The sequence below is a fragment of the Habropoda laboriosa genome, unplaced genomic scaffold, assembly GCF_001263275.1.
Source record: "Habropoda laboriosa isolate 0110345459 unplaced genomic scaffold, ASM126327v1 scaffold92, whole genome shotgun sequence".
Lineage (NCBI taxonomy): Eukaryota > Metazoa > Arthropoda > Insecta > Hymenoptera > Apidae > Habropoda > Habropoda laboriosa.
The window spans coordinates 1,875,204-1,889,855 of record NW_017100268.1 but is presented as its reverse complement, the minus strand read 5'-3'; the positions used below and the strand labels follow the sequence as shown (position 1 = coordinate 1,889,855).

Here is a 14,652-nt window from a genome sequence, read left to right as displayed (position 1 = left end):
GCGGTTTTTAAATGTAATTCAAATTGTACACTTTCATTTCAACTGAATTCGAATTGTGCTTCTTTTGAAATTTCAAATTTCAAGGATTTTATTTCATTACGTTGAAGATCAATTACCCTTTATAGGAAAATACTGTCCTTTCGAGAAATTTATCTTAATCTTCGGAATAAGCTAATTAAAAATCCTATTCTCTTAATATTTTAACATTCAATGACACTAAATCAGTCTTTTATGAGTATTGTATAAAAAAAAAAACATCTACCTTTCATTTCGACACATTAACAATTCTTAAATATTAACAATAGCCATCAGGAATACTTTCCGATTTTTTCCTCTAGTTACTGTAATTTAATATTTCACGAAGAAATCCAACATATCTCGAAGGATTAAGGAAACAATTTTCAAAAACTACCTTCCAACCGAAATGAAAGGCTGCAACACTATCCCAAAGGGATCGTGCATAAACTTTGCAGGCAAGTAACCCGTGGAAACGTCAGTGCTGTGCATTTCTGATCGAAAACCCGAAGCGATTGATCCTCCTAAACGGATTTCGACGGAACACAGTCACTTTCAAGTAGAATGATAGGTGCTATTTCCGATGCTTGAGCTATATCCAACTAGCTCACCCCGAGTTTCGTATTTAAGTAAGAAGCTTAGTTTATATCGGCATAAAACTGGCGAATTGTTTCTTTGGACACGTGTGCACATTCCGGCTCTGGAATAAATCTTTATTCCATATACACTTGCTACAGAAACGTTCCGCTTTTACGAGTTGTGTCGTTCCCCGAAAAAGCCCATTCATTCGGTTAGATAACGCTTATTCGTGAAAAACAGCCGGGGAAAAAGAGATCCTCCCGCAAAGGTTCACACACCGGGTGAGGCCTGTGTACGGTAAACAGTGAAAGTTAATGACTTCTCTTTTGTCCACAAAGGTGAAGATTAGTGATCGCATTATGAGCGATTTCTCGAGAGGAAATCTCGCGAAAACGCGAACACTGAACCACTTCTGAGAGTCGTGGTTACAGTAGACGATGAAAATTTCCTTCTTACTAATAAGAATCTTTCGAATTACGCGCCTTAATTTGAAGATAACACTGTAACAGTCTCTTTAACATTTTTCTTTTTTTTTTGTATTTTCATTCAAGGAGATACGAAGAGCATGAAATTTAGAAGTTACTCGTAAAACGAGATTACGAGTTGATTAACACGATGAAGTGAACACAGCTGGGAAATGAGTTGCCGCGTGTAATGATCGAGTAAAATGACGTACTTCCGTTGTAACTTCGGGTAAAAATGAAAATGACGCAATTTCTCGGAATAAAAGCGGCGTAAGTGTTTCGTGCTTGAAATGTTCACCGTAGATTTACACGCGGTGTAAGAGAAAACAAACAAGAATGGTGCTCGTTTAACGTAGAACCGCGAATCTACCATGACAAAGGTGCAGAGAATTTATTTTATTTGCAAAGGCCGCTAGTACACAAACTGCAACACGATCTGGCGGTCTGCTTTACAATACGCAAATATACCATTTTCATGGAATGCCACGAAACTGAAATTTAAAATACAGTACGCAGTTTCGATCTGCACTAAACAACAGACACAAGAATTGTTCCTTCGAAGAAAATTTGATACAAATTCTAGGTTATTTAGTATTTTTCAAAGTTACATTTTACTAACTTTTTAGAAACACTGTTAAATATCATTTTTTCTTTCCTTCTGTATCTAAGAATTTTTTCCTTGGAATTTTCAACCCTTACAGATTCCTTCTTCTCAATTCCAAAAATAAAAGAAAATGATAGACAAACAGCGCAGCATTCTAAATCAAATTTGCAATATATTTTACTTCGCTGCAAAAAAAAAAATCGACATTTTGCAAATAACAAAAACTCTTATTTAAGACGAAAGTTTAACACGATATCTCAGGGCAACGAGAATCGTTTATTTCTCCGAGAGAAACATTTTCCTCGAGTTCTCGCCGAAAGACAATGACACAAAGGGGAGAACTCTTTTAAATAGCTCTCGAGCGCGTGTAACAAAGAAGACAACGTGTAGTACTCGTGACTCGGGCACTGGTGCACCTCCAGAACAAACTGAACCACAACGATAGCGATGCTTCGCGACCGGGTGGAGAGAGAAGAAGAAAAAAGAAGGTTGTAGAATTTTTCAGCGTACACGCGGAGAAAGGGTTGCAAAAAACATCCGGAAAACGCTTATTAGTCGGATCACGGTCCGCGGAGTGACTACAGGTAAAAATAAAAAGCTCGCCCTTGCGGCCTATAATCTCGTCTAAAGCAAGGGTCGCTGACGAAAGCAAACATTACTTCCGCGCAAACGATGTTAACTGAGCAAACTGCGTTGTTTGCCCCGTAATGCCGTTACGTTGCAACGATTAACAAATATCGTTCGATTGCTTGACCTAGGAAACTTCTTTCAGCCTCGTCTACCTGTGTCTATTGCCCGATATAACCTCCGACTGTCGCGTGTCGTCGATTGGAGGAAAAAGGGGAGTAAGAATTTGAGAAGATTGTAAGTGTGAAGTTTGTTTATTGGAAATGTTGTTCTGAAGAATTGTTAGTACCAGGAATTATTATAGTAATAATAGAAAATTATGCAATACACGTTTGTTTCGTAACGAACAGGTACGAATTGGTGTGGGAGTAGATCAAAGAAGAAATTGCAGACTATAGAGTACCTATAGATCTTGCAAACCTACTTTGAAACACAGATAATCGTTATCTGACGCAGCTCGTAAATTCTTCATGACAAAAATATGGGTATTGCACATTTTTCCTAGAAGCTAATTATACGTGAAGCTAACAAAGTGTCTATAATTCTGTAACTGAAGTCCCTTCAATTCGCGTTGAAATGCTAAATGAAAGCACGAAGCATGAAAGCATGAATTTGAACAATAACATTGTCCTACTTCTGTTAATTATTTCCTTTTGTAACATAGGAATTTGTGAATGAACAAAACAACCCATTGTAAATTGAATAATCGCTGAAATTCCTCGAGTAATGAATAAAGAGCATAAAATAAACGATAAACGTGACTTCAAGAAATGCGAAATGAAAGCAGGAAACACCTTCCTGGTAAATTCCAAACGAATTTGAACAATAATACTGTCTCACCTTCGTTAATTATTTCCTCCCCTAATTCAGGAATGTTTATACTAAGAAAACACTGCGTTATAAATTCAACAACCACCGAAGTTTCTTGAAAAATGAATAAAATATAAAGATGATTGCGACCATATTTTCCTTTGAAAAATAAAATGTTAAACGAAGGAACAAATTATTCCACACTTTCGACTAGCTTTCCCACATTTCCCTGGATCCCGCTGCCGCAACTTGCTTCTCACCCCTTATTAGCGCGAGTTTGCTCGATCGCCGCCGCGTCTTTTTACACGCCAGCACGAACACGCAACAGGTAAATGGTAATACGCTAAGATCGCATGCTGCAATTAATTTTTTAATGGCTAAATTATAGCCTCGAGTTTTCTCCGACTTCGACAGACACACGATTCGCATTCCTCCGAAACCGTGTTACTCCGAGCGTGTTGAACGGCCGCGCCGGCGAATAAACGTGCAAATCGAGCGACGCTGCCTCAAAGGAAAAGAGAAACGCGCCCTTTCTGCAGACCGGAAGCGGCGTGACCGCACGTCCGTTTTCGGACAAATAGCGAAACGCTCGTTGATCGAGCTTGTACATTCGTGCGCGAACACCGTGATCTCGTCGCAATCGATACGATCTTCTGTCACGAATTTCGCCGAGCTTTTGTCATTGAAAAGAAAATTTACGAGATGCGTATTCTAATCCGGCGCACTATCGATCGCATTTAACGCTAATTCCGCGAGCCACGGGAAACGGGGCGTTTAATATATAATTTAAATTCAATTGAATAAATAATTTTCGCATCTCTTGGCTAATTCGATAATATTCCTATTGTTTTTCTTTCCATCTTTAACCTATTTCTAATGTGAAATCATCTTCGAATTTGTGTTCGTTTTGTCGATGCGAGAAATAGCAATGTTACAATGCATTTTATACTAGAATTTTATTTATTATTCCGACCGAATGACTTCAAGTTTACACAAGTGAAGATTGGAAATTATGTGAGTGTGTTTCTTTTCTGAATAGCTAAGAGGGTGTTAAATTCTTGAAATTCTTCGATAGAAAACTTTCCTTTGGGTATAAGTTCGCGAATCCACTTTAAAATGGATAAAACTACTTTCTCCGGTGAAACGTTGTTAAAATTGAGGGTCATCGTGCAAGAATTTCCACCGATTTAACGGGTGACGTTCTTGAACGAAATACTTCAGGAAACGATTTTCAGAGAAACACCGTATAAATCTATTTAACGAACGTACGAAAAACATTCGAACGACATCGGTGAAAAGGTTCTCGCGACGAGATCTTCACGTTTCAATTATGCAAACACATTTAAGGATTCTATCATGTTCCCGATCCCGGTGAATAGAAAATTATTCATAAAGTTGGATACGCGTGTTTGAAGTTTAATGTCGTTTGCATCGGAAAGCGTATAACGTTGATTACAAAAGCTTCTCTTTTTTGTTTTTCTTTTTTTCACGAGATCGTATAATTTTCCAAGAGACGATCTATTTTCCGGCAAGCCAGTTTAATGGAAATTCGTTCAACGGCAAACGAACGTATCGATGGAACATAAACTTAGATTATTGATAACGATATTCACCTTTGATCATGCCGGGGGAACTTTATAAACTGTAAAACCTCCCGGCGAGCGTAAAACGAAGCTCAGATCAAATTGGCATACACGATGTGTAGAAGGTGAACCGTATAACGTTATCACGTCTATTATTTTCCCTAGTTTCTATGTATTTGTGTAACGGAAAAGAAACTGGCATAATGGTGTAAATTTTAATTCAAAGCTTAAGATTAGACGTGAGAGACACAGTATCTTATTCAGCTTATCACAAAAATCACTTTTCACCTGAATACTTTTATCGTGGATCATTTCGTTAGATAAGAAAAAGTATTTGCTTTCAGGCGAATCATCGAATTTGTAAAAGTATAGGTTAATACATAAAAAAATCGAGAATGACGTTGAAAAGACAGGAAAAATCGAATCTCTTCACCTTGAAAATCTTTCAAAACTGTATTATCTACGATGAAAAAATTGTGATCTGCCCGCTAACAAAGAAAAGAATAATGATCACGTTACACGGTTCACCTTGTGTACGCGAAATTAGCAAACATTCCCGACACAAAAATCTTGCAATGTTAATCACTGTATTGGTATTTCAATTGGCAATTATTTTTCCAGAATAATTATCGTAACGATTAAAATTTCAAAAACACTGCTGCACAACTGCACTTCTCCTACATTTCCTACATTCGCGATTCTAATTGTTTCGTTGCTCTGAATGTGACTATCTCGATATTAAATCAATTACACAGGCCAGACTTCGCTCGTCCCTCTTGTAACAATTCCTCCGCACATTTCCAACGTATGACACGCAGAACGTATTGTTCTAAACGTACTCTTCTGTTCGAAAAGTTCCAGGACAAACTCGTTCCACGATTATCGCCGCTGCGGTGGGCAAAGAAGTCCTACCGAGTGCTCAAACAGCGAATAAACAATACTACTATGGTACTACGAAGCGTTCGCGTGCTTCGATTCGCAAAAAACGACCGGATTTATGGGGAAACAACTCATGAATTTTACATCGCGATAACGCACCGGCTCACACTTCCATGTTTGTTCGCGATTTTTTGGTCAAAAACTCGATTAACATCATGCCGCGAGCACGGTATTCGCTTGACCTACCAGCGTGCGACTTTTTCCTGTTTCCCAGACTGAAACTCCCGCTACGGTGACGTTTTTTTAAGTCAATAATTCGCTAGGCAAGCTAAAAATCGTTCGAAAAATTATTAACGTAAATATACAAGGTGTCCCGTAACTCTGGGAAAATCCGGAAATGGGGGATTGCTGGGGTGATCCTGAACAACTTTTTCCTTATCCAAAATGTAGTTTGAAGCTTCGTTTTCGAGTTATTAACGAAAAACACTGGCCAATCACAGCGCCCGTAGAGCCAGCGCTCAGGGACAAGCGAACAGAGGTACTTTTATTCGTTATCCGAATAAAGTGTTTTATTACTTATTGAAAACTTACCCATTAATCCACGAATGAACCTGCTTCGACGGAAGTGGGTCGTTGGCACTGGGTCAGTATGTCGGTCCCTACCTTTCCAGGTAATCCGAAACAGCTGATGTTACGGTCGGGCCATACGGTCGCCGTCCCTGAGCGCTGGCTCTGCAGGCGCTGTGATTGGCCAGTGTTTTTCGTTAATAACTCGAAAACGAAGCTTCAAACTACATTTTCGATAAGGAAAAAGTTGTTCAGGATCACCCCAGCAACCCCCCATTTCCAGGTGGTCCCAGCGTTACGGGACACCTTGTATATTGCTGAGCATTGGAGAATACTTCCCGGGCTGCTCGAAGGCGATGGCAAGGTCCTTGAAAGGGAAAAGATGAAGGAACGGAAACAGAAAATCTGAAGAAGTCGGGAAAGAGAAAGTTCGTGAGAGAAATAGAAGAGTTTCTGAAAAGCGTGGTAGCAAGGATGTGTTGCCAGTGATCAGATAGATTGTTCGGTCCCAAGGACCAAGTCAACAGCCACGATCAGGATAATTGTTTTACAATCGCTCGAGAACTGGATACTACTTGTGTCAGAAGCAAACGGAAGGATACTTTCTGGTCGTAAAAAGTGGCATTTTCGTGTATCGACAATTTCTAATAACAAATTCTGTTTTCCACAAAAGGAACCAATAGGAAACGAGCGCTGCTTGCAAAAGCGCAAACACAACTACGAACGAGAAAACACGATATTTGAATCGTAATTGTAATTATAAACCACGAGAATATACACAATTATAGAACGCGGCAAATCCTATTTGAACAAGGCTTAGAGATTAATTTCATAATAGCCGCCGTCTCGTACAATTAAAACTGTCTCCTACAAGCGTAAGAAGAACTTACACTCCGTGAAATTGATAAAAAGAAGAAACCTGGACATTACTGAACAAACGAATAATTTCTACTTTATTTATTATTTAAAAAGAATGAAAACAGAATTTGCCATTTTTCTGTTAGCTCGTGAATACCATCGCGACAGAAACTCCATGGCTTCGGAATCAATTATGCGAATCCTATCGGTAAAGAATTCACTTCTGCGCCTTTTTCAATGGAACAGTATCGCCGAAAGGGACATTGAACTTAGGATTAAGATAGAACTGAATAAATCTGTTAATTGGAAATTCGACGGGCATCACTTACCTTATGGTGGATAAGCGATATGTTGTTTCGAGTGCGGAATAATACACCTCAGTCTTCTGTGCGTATGCGTCAAGAGCAGGGGGCAACACAGAGGTGTTGAGCTTCTTCCGAATTCGGCCACGCAGGAGGTCATCACTTCGTGCAACACCATTGCAATTGACTTGCCTCACCACCACCGAATGATCAAACAGAGTCACGGCGTCCGATCGATCCCCCGTGATCGATATCTAGCGTGCGAACACTCGCGCGAACCGCGTTCTTTTTCTGGTCGGCGTGTGTGCGAGTCAGTGGATTTCGCGGCTCGTTTCGCAACTGGAACGGGCCGGAGATTCGTCTGAAATATCACACGACAGCCAGAGGTCAATTACAACGTCCATTCTCTTACGAGAGAGGCATTTCACGTTTAACGACTACTTCTTTTTACGTTGTTTCGCCCGTTTTACTTAATCGCGTGAACATTCGCGTTTAATTGTGTCAATTACAGTTTCACCGGTTTACTTTAATCGTGTAATTTTGTAACGTCATCTTGAGAGAGTGCACCGTGATTACAGGCCGTTTTCCTTCATATTTCCTGCGATAAGGATTTTTACAATAAAGATATATTTCTGATTAAAATTGTCCTCGTTTAAAATTTGCTAAGTTGCATAATAGTCTGACTTTGTTAGTAAATTGTTCTGAATTAACAATGGTCTTCTGTGGAAGCTAAACATCGTTACCAACGACTTTTACACTTTTGTAGGCAGTTTTACAAATTGTTTCCAGATCAACCTCTGAATTTTCCTTTGTTCGCAGAATCGTTTGAAAAGTGCGTCTTTTTAATGAAAAACCGAAAGACACAAAGCAAAGTCGAGTGAGTACAGTGGGTAGGAAATGGAAGTGACTGTTTTCAGTGAAAATTGAAACTGTACTTCAACGAGATCTGTTTTAAAAATCGTGGAGGTAAAGGAAATCGAATTATAAAAACAATTTCAAATCTCGAAAGGAATGTCTTTTGGGGATAAAGTGAACGCTAGTTAAATCGCCAATGGTGACCATATTATACTTGTGGAATTGGTTTGATAATATGTTGTGAGTGATGGCGTGAATGTAGTGTGTTTGTCGAATCGTCTCGAGATTTGGAAAACGAGCGGATCATAGAGAGAAACAGGGAGTAAAACAGTAGAACCGCGTTGTTATCGATATCGGAGAGTGTGCGAGAATATTTGCGAGATATAATAAGAGACCGTTGATCAGATTATCATTATTCCTTTTTACGTGTGTTTATAGTTATTATGAAATTATTGTTATAAAATACATTGCTATTGAACTTATTATCACGTGTTATATAACCACAATACTGTCATCAGGTTTTCTCTTCAGTTATGAGATATTGGGATGTACACAGTAGTTTGGATATTTTTTGATCGAACCTCGAATTAAGCGCCCGAGTATCGACAATTAGTCAATAGAAAATTTCAATACACCTTGTCTGTATTTGTTGAAATTTATAAATTCGAATGTACCCTGATTTATTGCTAATTTTGAAAAATTGTCAAACTTGATTAACGTACATTTATTCGAGATTGAAATTGACTTATAAGATGTAGCTAAATATTGCCTTATAAAGAGTGAACGAATAAGAAACATGATTGTTGAATTCTACTTTAACAAAATTTTTCTATGCATATTTAAAAGACCAAATTTTAAATACGAATTTTTATTTCAACTTCAACTCCGACTTTCCCTTCTTATCCCTATTTTTTCATTAAACAAATCCCAAAAAGGAAACACTTGACTAACAACAATTTAATCAACGAACTTCTACTCACATTATCCAATATTAATTAATTTTCTAGATCACGCACAACCTCAAAATCCACGATATCTACTTAAACAACGAAAATTTGTTCTACAAAAGTGTTCCACAAAAGAAGATTCTCCGAGTCTGCCAAAAGCGACTCTACTATATCAAACTTCCCCCGCAGAAGTATTCTAATCTTTCTGATCTGTGGACAAAATAGGATCCCCCAAGTTTCTACTATTTTTCTACAAGTTCCGCGGAAATTCATCTGGCTCTGGCTGTCCAACAGTTCCCGAAGACGCGTCGAGACTGGAAGAGAGTATCGATTCTCCTCTTGCAACGAAAAACAAGCCGACAGATAGAGTCGAAAGCGACTAACGTCCAGAAAGTTTTCTGGAGATCGTCGGCGGGAGAAAGGTCAAAAGCTAACAATTTCAACTGGAAATCTCAACTTGGGCCACGAAGCTCAGCAAGTCCCGCGGCCGGAGCTTTTATCAAACGCGATCAACCCAGTCAGCTTTCAGGATTTATATTTCCCGATCGGAAACCTCGTTCCAGCTGCCTCCTAATTCGACGAAGATAAATCTCGGGGATTGTACCGTGTGATCGCGTACGCGTTCCCTTATCACAACGAGTCTCGAACATCTCTCATGTTAATACGCGGAGCCTCGAGAACGGCGAGTTTCTTGGCTCGCGTGGCGAGTATGAGTATTTCAGCTTGCTCGAGGTGAGTGTTCCTTGCGGTCAGATTAAACGCTTGGTATTTGAAATATTTGAAATAGATTTAAATCGGACGAAGACCTCACATGTGTGAAAAAGGGGGGAAAGTGTAGATACTTGAAAAATGTGGCTCTTTTTTTAATGTTTTATGGTTCAGACAAATTCTATTAGTATTTCTATCTAGTATTAAGTTATTCGATTTAGAAAAGTTTTATGAAATTTTAGTAGAAAGATGGTATTAACACTAAAACAACCAAACCCGTCAAATTACTTAATACTTTAAATTACAAAAATGATTAAAATGCCTTTGGTCAAGTATGTGATGACTTCTGTTGAAATAGACAAATAATTATACTATAATTTATTTTCCATTAATCTTTCCAGTTTCAAAGTTCTTTGTAAGAAAATATGCTACATTTAACTCTGGTTGTTCTAGAGTTAATAACTAATGAAAATAGAAAAATTTCAGGAGTTCTTGGAACTTTGTAAATACTCGTTTAATGTACAGATAATTAATAAATGTGAAATTATGATATAGTAATTTGGTTGAGTTATTGTAAAACGATCTTTGCTAACTTTAAATCCCAAGATATGAAAAATATGTTCACTTGTGTAAATATAATGAAATTTTTCTTTCCACAAATTTCCGTGGAATAATTAAAAAACCTTCGTTGAATTATTTGCAATGCAACAGTATTTCTCGTATTGAAACAAATTAAATGTACAACATGCGGATATTTATAAGAGAATAAACATGTCAAAGTAAATAATGCGCAAGAAAATTTTTACCAGTATAAATACCTCGTTGAACCTCCAAATCGTTTAAATCAACAAAGAAAAAATCACAACTGCGATAATACCATATTTTCGTTAAAAGAAAGAAAACATTGAATTGAACAGGTTTGCAAACATCGACGTCAAATATCTGATTAATTATTGAATTAAACTGAAAACAACGGTCGATTGTCAAAAACACTCCACTCTCGATCCGTCAATAATTACACTTTGTCCTCTAAACAATGGATATTTGTCAAAAATAAATGCTGCCCTCTGACATCGATATTGACGAATTAAACGCGATCCCTGCAAGACGAGCGTCGAACTCAAAAGAGAAACTCTGTCAAAATAAGACGTCTGTAATATTTCAATCGTAACAACACCAACCTTGTATACCCTTTCAGAGTCGCACGACTAATAAAACTGACCTAAATTGAAACTGTCAGAAACGTCGAAATTAGTCGATCTGAAGACGGTCTTACTGAGCTTGGACAGAAGGAAATTGATGAAACGTCGAACGATATAAAAAAGGACCAAAGTCACATTGGGGAAAAGTCTGCGAAACATTTGCACAGAGCCACCTGTCCATTCGATTCGAGTGTCGAGCCTCGGAACAACGCGCACAGAACTCATCAATGCACATGTACTGCTACTGGCTACTGGTTCGAAAGAGGCCAGTAGTTTCTAGGAGGTAACGAACTTACGGAATTAGCACAGCATTCGCGATTCCCGAGGAAAGTCGAACGAATAAGATTCGTATTAGAGAACATTTTCGAAGAGAAACGCAGGAGAAAAAAGAGAGATAAAATAAAACTGGTCTGCGGTACACGTTGCAGCTTCCTTCCTCGTTCTAACCTACTCGAGAGATCTTAACGAAACGTAAAGAAAAAGTAAATAACTCACGGTAAATAACGTCGAACGAGAGTCGTTTCGAAAGTTCTAACTGGAATTGTAAAAAATGTATCACTGAACTTCTACTGCGACATGTTGACGAATAAACTCGTTTTTGAAACAGAGAATAACCTCAATTCGTTAATAGAATCACAATTACGTATGCTGATCGTAGTGCTATAATGCTCCAGCATTAATGACAGTGCTCCATTTTGCCTGTCACAACACAGAAACGTCGTCGCACGAGCAAGTTTGCGAGACCGTTGCTAGTTCACACAAACGTCTCCACGAAAATCGATCAGACACACAATTATTAGCGGCAAATAACCTCCTTGATACAGGTTCCGAGGGAGCTACTTCGACAGAATGCAAATACCACTTATGACTGATGCAACAGACTATCCTTCCACTCTCGCGTGTCAGATCAATTCGATTTGTCACGAGAGAAAAGAAATGGTGTAACGATAACATATTCCGTTGCACGAGAAACGTTTCACGAAAAACGAACATTCACAACGATGACACTGCACGCGTGTCAAACACGTCTCTCGTCTGTCGTGTCTAATCCTAGAATGCCACCACGAAAATCATCGTGGTTCGTTATAACGTAGCTTTCACGCTGTTCTCACGGTGCACGTTCGTCTAGAATACATGTGCTCCCTCTCTCTCCCTTTGGACTTTGGACTTTGACCACCGTTCGATGTTCTCACTCGACGATGTAAAAGAAACGACCAGAAACCGATAAATAAACCTCGTGAAGGGCACACAAGAAACAACGAAAGGAAAACAAAACGCGAGAGACAAAAAAAAGATCGAAAAGAATCACGAGGATCAACACAGAACGTGAACATACTCGTTTCTCAGGCTCGTTACCACTTGTTAGCAGTTGAATGCGTCACGCATCAATCACGTTTGACCGTCGCTGGAAGGCTCGGTTCAGCGTCTTGCACGCGCACACACGTTCGACGCATCGACGACGAATCAACAAACACAAACGGTCGGAGCACGGTTTCGCGCGGCGGCGGCGGCGACGAGCACCACGACGACGGCGAGGACGAGGACGAGGACAACGGCGACGCGGTAGGACGAAGATCATGACTCGTCTCTACCGTCCATACCGTCTTGCCTCGGGACGTCCGCGATAGTCTGGGCGACGTAGCGACCTCGACGGCTGTTCATCGGACTCGGGGAAACCGACGTGAACGTGGGGAACAGCGATGACGGTAACGGTGACGACGGCTGCGGCTGCGATTGCTCTCCACGATCAAAGGTACGGAAACGCTGGCACTAGTAATGCTGCTCTCGAGGCGTGCGTCGAGCGTGAAGCACTGTTTACATGCGAGCAGAGACGCCATGGTCACAACCGCCTCTCTGGTTTTTGTCTGCACGATCACCACCGTGATTGTGGATCTGCTGTCCGTTCTGGCGGCAGCAACGCGTGCCGCGTCCTTGACTTCGGAACCTTCCTCATCCTCGCGGCATCAACTGTGTCCGTACAGTCGTTCATTCATCTTCGCGACATCGTTGTGCTCTCCTCGTCGTCGTCGTCGATCCGCTCTTCTCCGCTATACGCATACACCCATCTCGCAGCTACCGTATCTAACCCTGTCTTTCTCTCTCTCTTTCTCGCTCTCGTTCTCTCACTCTCTCTCTCTCTCTCTCCCTTTCGCACACTCTCGTTCTATCTCCTATTCCCCTTCGTACTCTCGTTCTTCTCCTTCTCTGTCTTGTTCGCGCTCACAGATACTGTGCCTCTCTCTCCCCTCACCGTCGTTCACCGCGCGTTCTCCCACCCACTCTGTCGCTTCTTCTCCGTCACTCTCTCGCTCTCACGCGGCTGGCTGAAGCGACACGAGTGCTGCTCCCGAGTTTGTGCGACGCGTGCCAAAGCTCTCGTTAGACTAAGCTCCGATAGAACTAGCGCCACGCCCTCCGCGTAGGTGGCAGCACCAGCCACCCTCATCTCGCCAACTTCCCACGAACTTCTCTCTATCTCACCCCACCACACCTACCGACCGCTTCTGCTTCTCGACGATGTTCCCCCCTCCTCTCCTCCTCGCCGCCCCACGCCGCTCTCCAGCTGGTGGCTCTTCCCTTTAGTAGTTTACCCTTGCTCTCTTCCACGCTACCTTCTTTGTCCTTTCTACTTGTTTTGCTTCCTTCATATTTACTTACGTGCCTTGCACCCCGTTCTTGCCGGACTTTACCCTCCTTTCGATCTTTATGCTTTAGCCGGCCGTATTTCTCAACGCTGCCGCCTTCTCTCACCAACTTCCCTGTACACCCTCACCCTTTTTTCTTTTTTAGCTTTCTGTTTCGTTCCACGTTGTCGCCTGTTTTTTCAAGTCTTACCACGGCTCGTTGCATTCTGGCAGTCGGTTGTGTAACTCGATTATCTCGTGCACTGTGCGCACTCGAATTGAATGTAACGTAAAATGGATTTTTAATTGTTTATAAATTCTCTCGAGTCGAGTATTGAGAAGTTTTTTCGTGGGAACTTAAAGGTCGTACAATTCTTGTCAAATTTCTATTAGAGAATCTAAGCATTCGTATTAGTTCGTCACAATTTTTTATAATTATTTTTTTTTTAATTATCGGAATTCTAGTCTACTGTAAAGTGGTTATTACGGAATACCGCCAATGTTATCTTTATTTCGAGTAATTTTTCATCACGAATAAGTTCCCTTCGTATTTTCGTTATAACTGTTCATTAAAGCTTCAAACGACCTATGTTCAAATAACATTTTTCGTTTACTCGTATCGACAAAGTTCAGCCAGAAATCTTTTCCCTGTTTCTATTTAGATTCGAATCTTTCGAGAACGCTATCTTCTCGAATACACGTTTCACGTGCCTCTTAATCACCCTCCACCCTCGTTTCAAGAAACAACTTTTGCCTTATGTTGAAGATGCTTTTGCCGTCATTTATACGCCTCTATACCTCCCATCTCTTCGTTACTATTTACTTGTGTAGCTTCACCCTCTTTTCTGTCCCTTGTTCCAACACCTCTTTCAATCTTCACCCCTTTCATATGTTCTACATTCGTGTCTACACCTTCTCCTATCATTTTCTCCCCGGATCTTCAATTTTCCTCTTTCTTATCAAAATTCTATCTCCTCGTTGCAATTTTCAACGAAACTTGACGATAGCTTCAAATCGTGACTATCGGG

General features: G+C 40.3%; 1 protein-coding gene across 1 annotated transcript in view; it reads right to left on the bottom strand.

Annotated features, from left to right (window-relative positions):
- LOC108573393 (blood vessel epicardial substance-like) overlaps window positions 1-7,390 on the bottom strand; it is a 95,164-nt gene extending 87,774 nt beyond the window's left edge. Inside the window, exon 1 of the mRNA XM_017935835.1 lies at window positions 7,316-7,390. The gene's annotated coding sequence lies outside the window, so the exon portion shown is untranslated. The remainder of the gene's footprint in view (window positions 1-7,315) is intronic.
- Window positions 7,391-14,652: the final 7,262 nt, after the last annotated feature.